Source organism: Kogia breviceps, chromosome 12 (assembly GCF_026419965.1).
Source record: "Kogia breviceps isolate mKogBre1 chromosome 12, mKogBre1 haplotype 1, whole genome shotgun sequence".
In the NCBI taxonomy this organism is placed as follows: Eukaryota; Metazoa; Chordata; class Mammalia; order Artiodactyla; family Physeteridae; genus Kogia; species Kogia breviceps.
In genome coordinates, this window is record NC_081321.1 from 43,236,813 (window position 1) to 43,252,158 (window position 15,346).

Below are 15,346 nucleotides of genomic sequence, written 5' to 3' on the forward strand. Positions count from 1 at the left end.
AAAGTGACAGAATGGCGCCATGAGCCAAGGAATGTGAGTGACCTCTAGAAGCTGAAAAGTTTACAAAAATGGATTCTCCCCTAGAGCCTTCAAAAAGGAGTGTGTTCCTGCTGACATCTTGATTTTAGCCTAAGTGAGATCCATCTTAGACTTCTGAACTCCAGAACTACAAGATAATAAATTTGTGTTGTTTTAAGCCAGTACATTTGTGGTAATTTTTTTTTTTTTCTTCCTCTACCTTTGTACATGCAGTTTATTAAGAATGTCTACCTCATTCATGGGAAGCTTTTTTTTTTTTCGGTACGCGGGCCTCTCACTGCTGTGGCCTCTCCCGTTGTGGAGCACAGGCTCCGGACGCGCAGGCTCAGCGGCCATGGCTCACGGGCCCAGCCGCTCCACGGCATGTGGGATCTTCCCGGACCGGGGCATGAACCCGTGTCCCCTGCATCGGCAGGCGGACTCTCAACCACTGCGGCACCAGGGAAGCCCCATTTGTGGTAATTTGTAATTAGAAATTGTAATTAGAAAACTAATACAACTCCCTCACACCATACACAAAAATAAACTCAAAATGGCTTAAAGACTTAAATATAAGACATGACACCATAAAACTTCTAGAAGAGAACATAGGCAAAACACCCTCTGACATAAATCATAGCAATGTTTCCTCAGGTCAGTCTCCCAAGGCCATAGAAATAAAAGCAAAATACAAACAAATAAACAAGAATACCCAAACCAAATGGGACCTAATCAAATGTATAAACTTTTCCATAGCAAAGGGAACTGTAAACAAAACGAAGACAACCTATGGAATGGGAGAAAATATTTGCAAATGATGCAACTGACAAGGGCTTAATTTCCAAAATATACAAACAGTTCATACAACTCAATAACAAAAAAAACTAACAACTCAATAAAAAAATGGGCAGAAGACCTAAATAGACATTTCTCCAAAGAAGACATACAGATAGATGGCCAGTAGGCACATGAAAAGATGTTCAACATCACTAATTATTAGAGAAATGCAAATCAAAACTACAAAGAGGTATCACCTTACATCGCTCAGAATGGCCATCATCAAAAAGTCTATAAATAACAAATGCTGGAAAGGGTGTGAAGAAAAGGGAACCCTCCTAACACTGTTGGTGGGAATGTACAATAAGTTGGTGCAGCCACTATGGAAAACAGTATGGCGATTCCTTAAAATATTAAAAATAGAGCTACCATACGATCTAGCAATCCCAATCCTGGTCATACATCCAGAGAAAACTCTAATTCAAAAAGATACATGCACTCCATTGTTTACAGCAGCACTATTTACAATAGCCAAGACATGGAAGCAACCTAAATGTCCACGGCCAGATGAAGGGATAAAGAAGATGTGGTATATATATATACACAATGGAATATTAGCCATAAAAAAGAATGAAATAATGCCATTTGCAGCAACATGGATGGACCTAGTGAAGTCAGAAAGAGAAAGACAAATACCATATGGTATCACTTATATGTGGAATCTAAAATATGATACAAATGAACTTATTTACAAAACAAAAGCAGATTCACAGACATAGAAAACAAATTTATGGTTGCTAAAGCAGAAAGTGGATGGGGGAGGGATAAATTAGGATTTGGGGATTAGCAGATACAAACTACTATATATAAAATAGATAAACAAGGTCCTACCGTATAGCACACGGAACTATATTCAACATCCTGTGAAAAACTATAATGGTTTGCTGTACGCCAGAAACTGAAACTAGTACAACATTGTAAATCAACTATACTTCAATTACAAAAAAAGAAAAGTAATACAAGATGAAAGGGTCTCCTATTCTGGGTGACTGCTGGGCGAGATGCTATAGCAGCTGGTGAGGCAGAACATTTCTTGGACCATGTTTCACCAGGAAGTGGAGTTAATGCATGAATGGGAATGTTCCCAAATAGCATTGCCTCCTTCTCTGCTACCCTCTCCTGATGCAAACATACACACTTGGGCAGGCTTCCCCTCCCCTCCTCTCCGCTGGGCGATGTCTGCTGTTTCCCTCTCTGTTTAGTGGCAGGCAGGCAGGAAAGAGAGGAGGCCCCTTTAGGACTCCTGTCTCAATTGTATTCTCCAGCTCAGCTTGCCAGGGAGGTCAGAGTGCTGTGGGTTGTCTGGAGCTGGTCTGGTCATTAATAAAACTGTTACTTTGTCTCCTTTTTGCCCTTTGTTCTCTGGGTGCTTTCTCCACTGGCTGGATTCAGAGGTGTGGAGGGATGACACCAGGGTGGGCCCTTCTGGAGCCTTGATGATAAAATCAAGGACTAGCCTTGGGGGACACAGTACAGTGGATTTTAAAAGGCAAAGGCCTCTGAAGTTACCTCTGACCTGCAGCCTTATAGGTACAGTTGAAGCCGGAATGAAATTACCCCAGTTCCACGTGGGTACAGAGCACAGGACTTAAATTTTGGCTTTAGATTATTTGTGCTAATCTTTATTAAGTGAGGCTAGGTTGGCTGTCCCAGATCCTGATTGTCTACTTTGTTATGAACTTCACTTAGGGCCACAGAAGGAACCATGGAGGGATTTTATTTATGGACTGTCCATAGGTTCCTAGAATTATTTTCTGCTACACAGTCTCAAGTTGGCTTGGGATTGTACCTTTATAAAGCAAGCCCTGCCTATTTCCGAAGTTGTGTATTTCAATCGCCCGCTGTGAGATTAACCACAGAGGTGTGGTGGACTTCATACCAATAAAAAGGACCAGGACCCCTTAAATGGAGGAAATGCCAATGTGCGTGAAAGTGGAGAAAACTCAATTGGAATTATCGCAAACCTGAAAGATAAGAGAGAAATGAACAAGTCTTGTACCTGGAACATTCTGCCTCTAGAAAGCAGACTTACTCAGGCCATCAAGGAGGCATGGGGTCCATGAGAGATACAAGTCTTGGTCTTGTGGTGAGAAAAGTCAGCAAGAAAAGGAAAGAGAAAAAGAAAGAAGTTCTGTTGTGCAAGCTGGGGGAAAAGATAAGATTTTCTTGGGAAATAGTTTGAGTTTTTAGAGGGCGTGCTTGAGATGTTTGAAGAGAAAAAGGAAGTTTGCACACCTAAATGCTTTTAAGGACAGAACTAGAAAAGAGCAAAATATTTATTCATTTCAACATCAGGGAGGATGAATGGGCAGATTTAACAACGATGCAAAGAGGAGAGAGGCCGCTAGAGGGAGTGTGGACGCAGGAAACTAGTGTAGACAGTTGCTTGCCCAGCAGCATGAGGGAAGAAAGGACCAGGTGGAGCATTGTGAGCGTTGTTATGTACGTTTCAAAGGGTCACAGTTATTTGGGCGTGTGCGTGCGTGTGCGTGCATGTGTGTGTGCGTATTGCTCACTTCCTGAGGGGCCAAGCCCAGGAATTTGTAGAGTCAGGACTGACCCTCCACATAGTTACTGAGAAGATGAAACGCACACTAAGGGGAATTCATACAGGAAAGAAATAGCTCTAGTCCCACCTGAGTTAAATTAGTACCATTGGCAGCATTATTTTAAATTTCTACGTATCACAGGATGACAGAAGTGTCTTTTTTAAAAAATTAATTAATTAATTTTTGGCTGTGTTGGGTCTTTGTTGCTGCACGTGGGCTTTCCTTTTTCCAGTTGCAGCGAGCGGGGGCTACTCTTCCTTGCAGTGGGCGGGCCTGTCATTGCGGTGGTTTCTCTTGTGGCGGAGCACAGGCTCTGGGCGCGCGGCCTTCATTAGTTGTGGCACGTGGGCTCAGTAGTTGTTGCTCACGGGCTCTAGAGCGCAGGCTCAGTAGTTGTGGCGCACGGGCTTAGTTGCCTCGCGGCATGTGGGATCTTCCCAGACAAGGGCTCGAACACGTGTCCCCTGCATTGGCAGGAGGATTCTTAACCACTGCGCCACCAGGGAAGCCCCAGAAGTGTCTTAAAGGCCCCTCTTTGAGAGAAGAGATAGTAGGCATGCCCCGGCCCTTACCCCATTGTAAACAATGCCCAAATCAACCTCTCCATGGGAGGTTTCTCCCAGTTGAGGTTTAAGTTCACATGTTGGGAAAAAGCTGGCACTGACTGAGAGCATCCTGGCGAGGTGCTCTTCTCTTGGGTACCACTGAGTTTCCGCTATGGCACAGTGCTGGCATTGGCAACTTGATTGGCTTGGTTCAGTGACACCCCCCCCCCCCGCCCCGTGTCAGGAGGAGACTGTCATGGAGATGCCTGGCCATCACCCCTTGTGTTTCAACTGCATTCTGCCCTGGCTGAGCGAGCCACCTTCCAGCCCCTGTGCTGCCATGAGCTGCCCACTGAAGATCACGTTCAAGGGGAGCATGGATGAGACAGGCTCTTCCCCAAGCAGCAGCTGAAGCAGCACTGGAGACCCTCCGTGAAGTATGCACTCACGAGGCATCTCCACAACATCTTTCTCGTGCACCTTGAACCCCCATTAAGCGTTTCTTGGCCCCCATCCTCCCAGGCAAAAGAACCCCAGAAAAAGCCATGCACTAGGTTCTGGGCACATAATTGCCCTGGAGCCTGAGAATATGCTTGTGCTTCTAAGTTTTGTGATGTGGAGCTGGTGCCATAGTATTCTGTGTCCCAGTTATGCTGGCTTTGAAAAAGCAGAACCCAGGAGCTACTTGGGGGTGGACTAAGTCAGCGTTGGAGGTGCTAGAGGAACTGCTCACATTTCATGGGGGGCGGGGAAGACCAGGATGCAGCCGGCCCCCTGCCTCTAGGCATAATAGCCTTTTTCCTGACCCCAAGGGGACGCTCTCCATGCTCCTGGCTCTCCACCCTCCTCATCCTCAGGAGGTTTGCAGTCTCACCACCCTCCCTCCTACTGTCACACCTTAGAGGTCTGGAGATCCGGCTCCCCCCACAGGCCAGGGAGAGGATGGAGACACAGGTCCCTAACCCCTGCCCACACTTTGGGAAGCTAACGTTATAGGGAGAGCGTGTGTACCCAACCTTTCCCTTCACATCAGACCTTATTCCATCAAACAGCTGAAGCAGCATAAAGAACACTCTCCCCAGCCCATCCCAAGAGGTCAGAGATTTCTCAGGTGGGGAGGCCCAGCCAGAGCCCTGGCAGCCGGTAGGGGGAAACAGAGAAGTGACCTTGTGGGAAATGGATAGTCTTCTTCTTTTTTTTTTTTTTTTTAAATAAATTTATTATTTACTTTTGGCTGCGTTGGGTCTTCGTTGCTGTGTGCTGGCTTTTCTCTGGTTGTGGCGAGCAGGGGCTACTCTTCTTCACTGCGGTGCACGGGCTTCTCTATGTGGTGGCTTCTCTTGATGCAGAGTATGGGCTCTAGGCATGCGGGCTTCAGTAGTTGTGGCTCGTGGGCTCAGTAGTTGTGCAAGGGCTTAGTTGTTCCGCGGCATGTGGGATCTTCCTGGACTAGGACTCGAGCCTGTGTCCCCTGCATTGGCAGGCGGCTTCTTAACCACTGCGCCACCAGGGAAGCCTGGAAATGGATAATCCTTAGGAACAGGGATGTCTAGGCAAATGGACAAAAGCAGATTCCTTTGGAGTGAGACCTCCTGGAGCAGAATAAGAAACTGGAAAGAGAAGAATTTTGGACTTTCATTTCCTTGTATTTTACTTTAAAAGAAAGTGTATTTAAATTTTGTTCTTTGTTACTTTTGAAATTAGGAGGGAGTTTATGTTCAAACGTCCTAGGCCTGGTTCTGGGCCTAGGACTGAACTAGTTGACTTCCTGAGCCCTCCTCTGGCTAGAGGTTTCGAAGATCTCTCTGGAACCTGTTTTTTGGATCATCTCCAGGAAGGTGAGGGCTGCTACCCGCCCTGTGATGGAATCTCCTGTCCTCATCAGGGAGCATGACTTGCTGGGCATGTGGGCGTCCCACGGAGGGTAAAGTCCCACAGACCACAGAGAGCTCTGGGCTGTGCCAGCAAAGCTGGGGCATTCTCCTCCCTCTGGAAGCAAGAGGGAAGAGCCCGGGGGTTAGCCGGAATCCTGTGATGGCTCCGGTGCTGCTCTCTCCTTAGGTGAGGCTGTGAAGTGAAGGAAGCTTGTCTTGGGCTGCCTCCTGCCTCCCCTTCCTCCCCGGTTTCCCCCACTGACTGGCCACCTCCCCTCTCGCAGCCCGGGGCACTTAGGAACAGGACATGGACAGGGGAGGGCATTCACAGCGTCCTCGAGGACATGGCTGCAGCCCTATAGGCTTATTTCCTAATACCCCTAATAATCCGCAAGTTTGGGTCTCCACCGTTTCCAGTCTAGGCTATTTCTCACTGTTTCTCACTGACCTTCCGGCTGGAAGTCTGTCTCCACTCTAATCCATCTTCTGTGCTGATGCTGGAGGAATCCCTGAAGTTCAGGCCACTTCCCTACTCAAAAGGCTCTAATGACCATCATTATTCATTGGCTAGTCCACACTCCTTGGCCATGTGTTTGAGGCTCTCCACCTTTCTGACTTCATCTCTCAGCCCTCTGAATTATTCCCTGCTCACTGAAGTGTTATTCCTGTTCAAGCTGTTCCTCTGTCAGGAATGCTCTTTCTTCTCCATCTACCAGCTGTGTTCCTACCTCATAATCCACTTCAAATAATACCTCCTCCCTGGAGTGAACCCCACCTTCTCACCATGACCAGTCTCTTGGTTAATCACCGCACCTCTTTGCCTTTTTGTGATTCCATCCCACTACTATTTGTTTGTTTGTTTGTTTGTTTGTTTTTTGCGGTATGCGGGCCTCTCACTGTTGTGGCCTCTCCCGTTGTGGAGCACAGGCTCCGGACATGGCTCACGGGCTTAGTTGCTCCGCGGCATGTGGGATCTTCCCGGACCAGGGCACGAACCAGTGTCTCCTGCATCGGCAGGCGGATTCTCAACCACTGCGCCACCAGGGAAGCCCCCATCCCACTACTATTAACTGAGTGCCTGCCATGTTGCAAGTTTTGGAGATATGGTGGTGAGCAAAATTTCCTGGCCCTGGCCTGAGGGCCTTTGTTGTTTAGCATTTATCACACTCAATTGTAATTCTCTGTTTAGATCGATTGCTCCTACTGGTCAATTACCATTTTGAGGACAAGAGCCATGGTTTATCTCTGAATCTCAATTTCGTTAGCACAGATCCTGACACTTGCTAAGTGCTCCAGTCTGGTAAACGGAATGAGTCAATTTGTCCGTTCAAAGCTGGCCCCTGGGGGATATGTTTACCATTAATGGGGAGGGAGGGACCTCTGAGAGGCCTTCTTCAATAATTGAATATTTCAACTAGAATTGTATGAGTGTCTGCTGTACCTGAGATTCAACACTGAGCAAAACAGATTGGATCCCTGCTCTCCCAGGTAGGATTGCCAGATAAAATGCAAGTCACTCAGTTAAGTGTGAATTTCAGATAAGCAGTGAATAATTTTTTTTTTTTAGTATAAGTATGTCTCAAATATGCATGGGGCATACTTAAACTAAAAAGTTGTTTATTGTTTTTCTGAAATTCACATTTAACTTGGTGTTCTGTATTTTGCTGAGCAAGTTTGGCAATCCTACCCCAAGGCTCCAGACCAGCCTCCACCCTCCGCCATCTTTTCCTTCAAGACGGAGACTTGTCCTTTGTACTTAAGCGTTCAGGGGTAGGCAGAAGATGAACAGGAGTAGAGCCCAGCTGCCAGGCCTGTAGCTCTCTTCTGAGAAAAGAGGTCACAGTGGTTCTTTACACACAAGTTCCCAACTTTGTGTCAGATGACCCTGTTCCTCTGGCCACTCCTATTTGGTGAGGAAGTCTGGGTCTTATCCAGAGGCAGCCATCACCAGGCTGGACATAGGGAAGCCCAGTGGCTTCTGAGGAGGCCAGGGTGAGAGATGTGTCCATATCCGGTGTTCCATACTGGATGGTCCTTAACCGAGTCAACGAGATCCCTCTCAGTGAATTCGGAATGTGAGACGGAGAGAACGAAAACTCAACGGGATGTAAAAGCAGTAGATGCAGAGGAGAAGAGGAGAGGCAGAGAGATGCCAGTGAGACAGAGAGAGGTCATTATGTGTGCAGTACTTGTCCTGGGCTGATATTTAGGGTGAGATGACTGTCACCAGAGCAGCCGGAGGGGCTCACGGCCCAGCCCCAGTTGTACCCTGCACAGCACTCCACTAGGTCTCCTGAGATGCTTTCCTGGTCGTCCTCCCTCCCAATGTCACTTGACATAACCTGAGTCAGTCTTATAAACTTGAAAAAGCCTATTTTGTTTTTTTAAAAATTAGCTTTTAGTTGGGACACCTACGTCCAAGGGTCAATCTGCCATTACTTCACTGTGTGGCTCTTGGCCAGCCATTCCCCCTCTCTGGGCCTCATTTTCCTCCTCAGCAAGGAGAGGAAGGGTCCAGAGGGATCTCCAAGGACCTCTAGGATTCCTGTTCCAGGGTCTGACACCCTCTTGGGTCAGGGGTAGAGTCTTTTTGGAGATTGTCATTTCAAGAAGGATAAGAGCATCAGGCTGGTTAGCCTTGAAATTCAGTGCACACCAGAGTCAACTGGGGAACTTCCTTTCCTCTCCATTTAGTAAGTTGGGATGCAGTGCAGGAATCTGCATTTTAGAACCAGTGTCCAGGGCAATTCTGATGGACGCTGATGGGAGATGTTGAAGAACACATGCCCTTTGGCTGACAGAATAGCTTCTAAGCAAATCTCAAACATTTTTTCTGGTAAGGATTTTGGAAGGCAGAGAGTCTCTTCTTTGTGTGTGTGTGTGTGTGTGTGTGTGTGTGTGTGTGTGTGTGTGTGTTATCACTATGGTGGCTGCTGGCCTGAGGCACTGGGGGTTGGAGAGGAGGAGAAGAGGAGATTAATATTCTGTGAGGTCTGACCTTGAGCCAGATACAAGATGATTTAATTCTCACAGTAGTTGGGAGGGTAGTATTAATAGCCTCTGGCAGGGCTTCCCTCGTGGCTCAGTGGTTGCGAGTCTGCCTGCCGATGTAGGGGACGCAGGTTCATGCCCCGGTCCGGGAAGATCCCACATGCCGCGGAGTGGCTGGGCCCGTGAGCCATGGCCGCTGAGCCTGTGCGTCCGGAGCCTGTGCTCCGCAGCGGGAGAGGCCACAAAAAAAGAAAGAAAATAATAGCCTCTGGCAGATTGGGAAAACTGAGGTTTTTGAGCCCAAAATTGAGGCTCAGAGAGGTTAAGTAAATTTACCAAGGTGACATAAATGTCAGCTGGCATGGCTGGGATTTGAAGCCAGATCTGTTTGATTCCCATGCTTCCCATAATGCGCTCCCCACACCCACCTCAAGTATCACCAGAGTCAACTCCACAATACAGCAACCATAAACCCTTGTTTTCCCAGCGGGGCTCCATTTTACATGTTCTGTGCTGTTTCTCACAAATCATTGACCATCCTGGAAAATTACTGTTTCTGCCTCCGAACCCTCCCAGACTGCATCTCATCCCCAGGGGATGAGAGTAGGGGAATCTGTTACTAGAACAGGGAGGAACAGAAGGCCATTGACAGGGGAGCTCAGAGGGTGACAGAGCCAGTGGGAGCAGGTCCACATTGGAGGTGGGGGAGTGCAGGGGGTCAGGAAGGAGTGAGCACGGGACAGCCAAGTGTGAAAAGATTCCACTTCCACGGGGCCTGGAGCAGGTGCGGGGGAGAGCAGCTCCTGTCTTCCTTCTCAGTCAGGATCCATAAGTTCTTCCTGAGTGAATCTCTAGTTCCCTCCTTCAAGGTCCATTGCTGACAAGTCCACTCCAGCCATATCTAGTTTCTCTGCAGGAGGGTCTGAGCCAGACTTGGCTCTGCCGAGGAAGCCTGCGGAAGATGGTCCCCATGTGGGAGATGGGGCCTCAAGAATGTCCACGTGGGCTTCCCTGGTGGCGCAGTGGTTGAGAATCCGCCTGCCGATGCAGGGGATGCGGGTTCGTGCCCCGGTCCAGGAAGATCCCATGTGCCGCGGAGCGGCTGGGCCCGTGAGCCATGGCCGCTGGGCCTGCATGTCTGGAGCCTGTGCTCCGCAATGGGAGAGGCCACAACAGTGAGAGGCCCGCGTACCGCAAAAAAAAAAAAAAGAATGTCCACGTTTCTGGCTGCTCAGTGCCCCCTACGCAGCCTGGGGCGCTGGGCTGGGAGTCTGTGAGCGTTGTGGGTGTGAGAGCTGATGGGCCAGCTAGACTGACAGCTGCAGTTACCGGGATGCCTTAGGACCACTCACCCACCCTTGGAGCTCTGAGTAGGCTTTTTCCCTCTCCTCTTAAAGCCTTTATGAACCATTCCTCAAACTGCATCCACAGTATCTAAACTGGATCTTTTCTGTCAATAACTCTGATCTGTAAGGTTTTATTCCAATGTGAGGATTGTAGGCTGTGGGAAGGGGCTACCACAAATAAGGATAGTTGGAGGTTAGACACCCTGGAGACCAGGGGTCTGTCCTCCCCGCTTTGCACATTGGGAGGTGAAATAAAAATGGCAGAGTGCACAGTGGGAGGGAGGGAGGTTGTTCCTGGGGCAGGCTGAGCATCACGAAGTTATGGAGTTTTGGATTTGGAAAGAATCATGTCATTTGTGAACCTATAGTGAGGACTCTACGTGAGGAATGACACTAACAGGTAGTGGTTGTGAGACATCATGGTCACATCTATGTGTTGGGGCACTTCTGTATGGCTGTTAGCATAACTGACGCCATCTTGGACCCTTACAGCGATGTGGGCACTTGGCTGCCCCTTGCTGACTCCCTTCTGTCCCCTGCACTCCCCCACCTGACTGAGGACTGTACTGTGCAGTGAATCACTTCTCTGCCATCAAGGGCTTTGTAGTTAATAGATATTGTTTAATAATCATTAGGACCAGGTGGACTCTCTGCTCTGTTTAGTGCCCAAACAATGATGAAGACTTTCCTTGACATATTCCTGGCACCCATGAGACTAGTTACCCATTCATAAACCTTGACTTAGGAATGCATGTCCTGTTTCCAAGCTCCTAACCTCATGTGTTAGGTTAACTATAAAATTATCCCAAGGGCCCCTTGGTGGTGCAGAGTGCAGCTGTGAATGCTTCCAGATCATTGTCTGCCTGATCCTGATCCCACCCTGTGTGTAAGTTACCCTATAGTAAACTGATCCGTTGATTATATGGAGCTGCCTGCCTCATTTTACAGTCTCAAGATGCCTTCTTAGTTCGGTGGCCACTTTTTGTTCCCTCTGTCCTCCAACAAGTTCTAGTCTCATTAATTCCCTCATGGGATGGAGGGTTTGATATTGGGGACCTTGTTCAGGGATGTACTGTCTTTGAAATATAGGGTTTTTTTGTTTTTTTTTTTTTTTTTTTGTGGTATGAGGGCCTCTCACTGTTGTGGCCTCTCCCGTTGTGGAGCACAGCCTCTGGATGAGCAGGCTCAGCGGCCATGGCTCACGGGCCTAGCTGCTCCGCGGCACGTGGGATCTTCCCGGACCGGGGCACGAACCCGCATCCCCTGCATCAGCAGGCAGACTCTCAACCACTGTGCCTCCAGGGAAGCCCTCCATATCTCTTAACACATCTTCCTAGATTGAATTATTTGAACACTTCTTCCATGATTGTTTTCTAAGTGGAAGTTTTTGTGGCAAAAATTCTGAGTGTGGTTTTATTACCAGTATCATTTAAATGATAACACCACCTTTAAAAAATATGAATGTTGAATTTTTCTCAAATTACTATGCAGAATTTTTGGGATATAGCATATGCTTTTCCTTCATTGATCACTGGTTTACATGATTATATTCACACATTTCCTAGTATTGAACCTGGAAATGTATGCCCCTGTTATGGACTCTACTTACTGCTAGAGTCTGTTGGTAGTATCTCACTTAGGATTTTGCTTCAATGCTTGCAAGTAAGAGAACTTGGTCTATATTATCGTTCTTTCTTTCTTTTTTTTTTTACCCCCATGGGCCCTCTTTTGGGTTTTTAAATGGATGTTTTGCTGGTAAAACAAATAATGTTTTGTTTGTTGTGAGGTTTCCTGCTCTCTCTGTGTTCTGGAACAGTTTAAATGGAATCAGGTTCCTTAAAGGAATGGTAGAACTCACTTGTGAAGTCCTCTGTGCCTGCTGCTTTTTTGTGTGATAGCTCTTGATATTTTCTATTTCTTCTATAGTAATTTGTCTGTTTATGAAGTTTAGCTCTTTTGGGGTCAGTTTTCTTGCATATTTTCCTAGAAAACGATCCATCTTATTCAGGTTTAAAAATTTATTTGCACATATTGAAGCAAAATAATCTTTCACTTTAAAAATAATTAATTAATTTAATTTTTTGGCTACATTGGGTCTTCGTTGCTGTGTGCGGGCTTTCTCTAGTTGCAGTGAGTGAGGGTTACTCTTCTTTGTGGTGCGTGGGCTTCTCATTGCAGTGGCTTCTCTTGTTGTGGAGCACAGGCTCTAGGCATGCGGGTTTCTGTAGTTGTGGCACGTGGGCTCAGTAACTGTGGTGCATGGGCTTAGTTGCTCATGGCACGTGGGATCTTCCTGGACCAGGGCTCGAAACTGTGTCCCCTGCACTGGCAGGTGGATTCCCAACCACTGTGCCACCAAGGAAGCCCTCCACTCTTTTTTAGATTCTTTTCCCATATAGGCAATTACAGAGTATTTTTATTTTCCCCTTTAAATCAACATTTGTTTAAGAAGATTATAAATTCCTATTTGGTTAACAATTTTTTAGGGGGGGATTATCTAGTTCTAGTTTTATTGTTTTATGAGTAGAGAATGTCCATTTGCACTTCTTCCACATTTTAGTTTATTAAAGAATTGGCTAAGAGTGTGGACTCTGGAGTCAGACTGACTCAGTTCAAATCCTGGTTTACCCAGTATCAGCTACATGACCTTATTCAAATTTTCTGTTTCAAGTTTCATCATAGAATTGTTATGAGGACTAAAAAAATTGAAATCTGTAAAGTGCTTAGAACAGTGCCTGACATGTCTTTTAAGTTCTATAGAAGCATTAGTCATAATTATTGTTGTGGTTATTTACCATGATATAATTTTTTATGCATTTTTTTTAGGTTTTGAAATGAAGGAATATTCTCTCTTTTCAAGAGTATTAAATTAGCTCTATCTTACTATTTAAGTTACTTAGATACCCCATAGCCATGCTTTTCTGCCCTACTTGACCTTTGGGGACTGAGACAGGTAATTAGAGCCTCTCCAACTACTAATCTTGCCTGTCCTCAAGTTTTGGTGCTCTTTTAGAAGGTACAGAAATATTTGTGTCTGTTAAATTTTTTTTATTGTGGATTGCAAACCTTATTCATATAAATATTCTTCGTTGTCTCATTTAATGTCTTTGTACTGACATAAATATTATCTGATATTAAGATCAATATTCTCCTTTAAAAAATTTGCCTATGTGCTTTTGCCCATCCTTTGACTTTCAATATTTCTGACTTCTTTTCTATTGAATTTTGTGTAATTTTGACAAACAAGGACAGCCTCATAATAACCTCAATACCAGCACCAAAATCGGAAAATTAACATTTAAAAAAATTTTTTTATTTTATATTGGAGTATAGTTGATTTACAATGTTGTGTTAGTTTCAGATGTACAGCAAAGTGATTTAGTTATACAGATACATATATCCATTCTTTTTCAGATTCTTTTCCCATACAGGTTATTACAGAGTATTGAGTAGAGTTCCCTGTGTTATACAGTAGGTCCTTGTTGATTATCTATTTTATATAAAGAAGTGTATATGTTAATCTCAACCTCCTAATTTATCCCTTCCTCTCACCTTTCCCCTTTGATAACCAGAAGTCTGTTTTCTAAGTCTGTGAGTCTGTTTCTGTTTTGTAAGTTCATTTGTATCATTTTTTAGCTTACACATATAAGTGATACCATATGATATTTGTCTTTGACTTACTTCACTTAGTATGATAATTTCTAAGTCCATCCATGTTGCTGCAAATGGCATTATTTCATTCTTTTTTATGGCTGAGTAATATTCCATTGCATATAGGTACCACATCTTCTTTATCCATTCATCTGTTGATGGACATTTAGGTTGCTTCCATGTCCTGGCTATTGTACATAGTGCTGTTATGAACACTGGGGGGCATGTATCTTTTCCAAGTATAGTTTTCTCTGGATATACGCCCAAGATTGGGATTGCTGGATCATATGGTAGCTCTATTTTTAGTTTGTTAAGGAAACTCCATACTGCTCTTCATTGTGGCTGAACCAATTTACATTCCCACCAACAGTGTAGGAGGGTTCCCTAGAAAATTTACATTTTATATACTATTAATACCTTATTACTGTCTAAACCACAGGTCCCATTTATTTTATGTCATTGATCTCTTTTTTAATTTTTAAAAGTTTTTATACAATTTTAAAGGTTAATTTCCATTTACAGTTATAAAATATCAGCTATATTCCCTGAGTTGTACAATACATCCTTGAGCCTATCTTACACCCAATAGTTTGCACCTCCCACTCCTCCACCCCAATATTGCCCCTCCGCCCCATAAATATTAGTTTGTTCTCTGTATCTGTGAGTCCCACAGGCCCCATTTAAATGTTGTCAGTTGTCCCAGTAACGTCCTCTCTGACAAAAGGATCTAATCCAAGATTCTGCAGAACATTTAGTTGTCACAGTTCCTCAGTCTTTCCTTGATTTTCATGGCATTTTCACTTTTGAAGATTACAGGTCAGTTGTGTAAAATGATCCCCAATTTGGGCTCATCTGATTTTTCCTCATAATTAGATTCAGCTTCTGCATTTTATTGTCAGGAATATCAAGAAGTGACACTGTATTCTTCACATTCACTTTTTATCAGATGGGACATAATTTCTATTTCTCGCATTTTTGTGATGTTAACTTTGATCACTGATTAATGTGAAGTCCATCAGGTTTCTCCTCTGGGGAGTTACTCTTTTTCCTCTTTGTAATTAATAAGTATTTTATGGCAAGGTACATTGAGGCTATGTAAATATCCTTTTCCTCATCAAACTTTTACCAGTTAGTTTTGCACTCATTGATATTTCTTGGCTGAATTCTTTATTATTGTAGTGGTTGCCAAATAGTGATTTTCTAGTTCAATCATTCCTTCTCCATTCATTAGCTGCCATTCTGCTGGAAGGAAAACAGCAGAGTTTTTCACTTCCCCATTTATTTATTCATTTATTTATATTAATATGGACTCATGGCTTTCTATTTAGTCAATGAATTATTATCCTGTTGCTATCATTATTTATCATTGTTATTACGATGACTATTGTAATTATAATCTTTTATAATGTTTTTCTTTTCCACTGAACTTGGTTAGTCTGAAACAATTTGACAGTAAGGGAATTAAGCTAGACTTTTGGAGCTTCTGTATTCTTTTGATATGTCTCCATCATTCTTTGAGCATTTTTTTTTTTTTT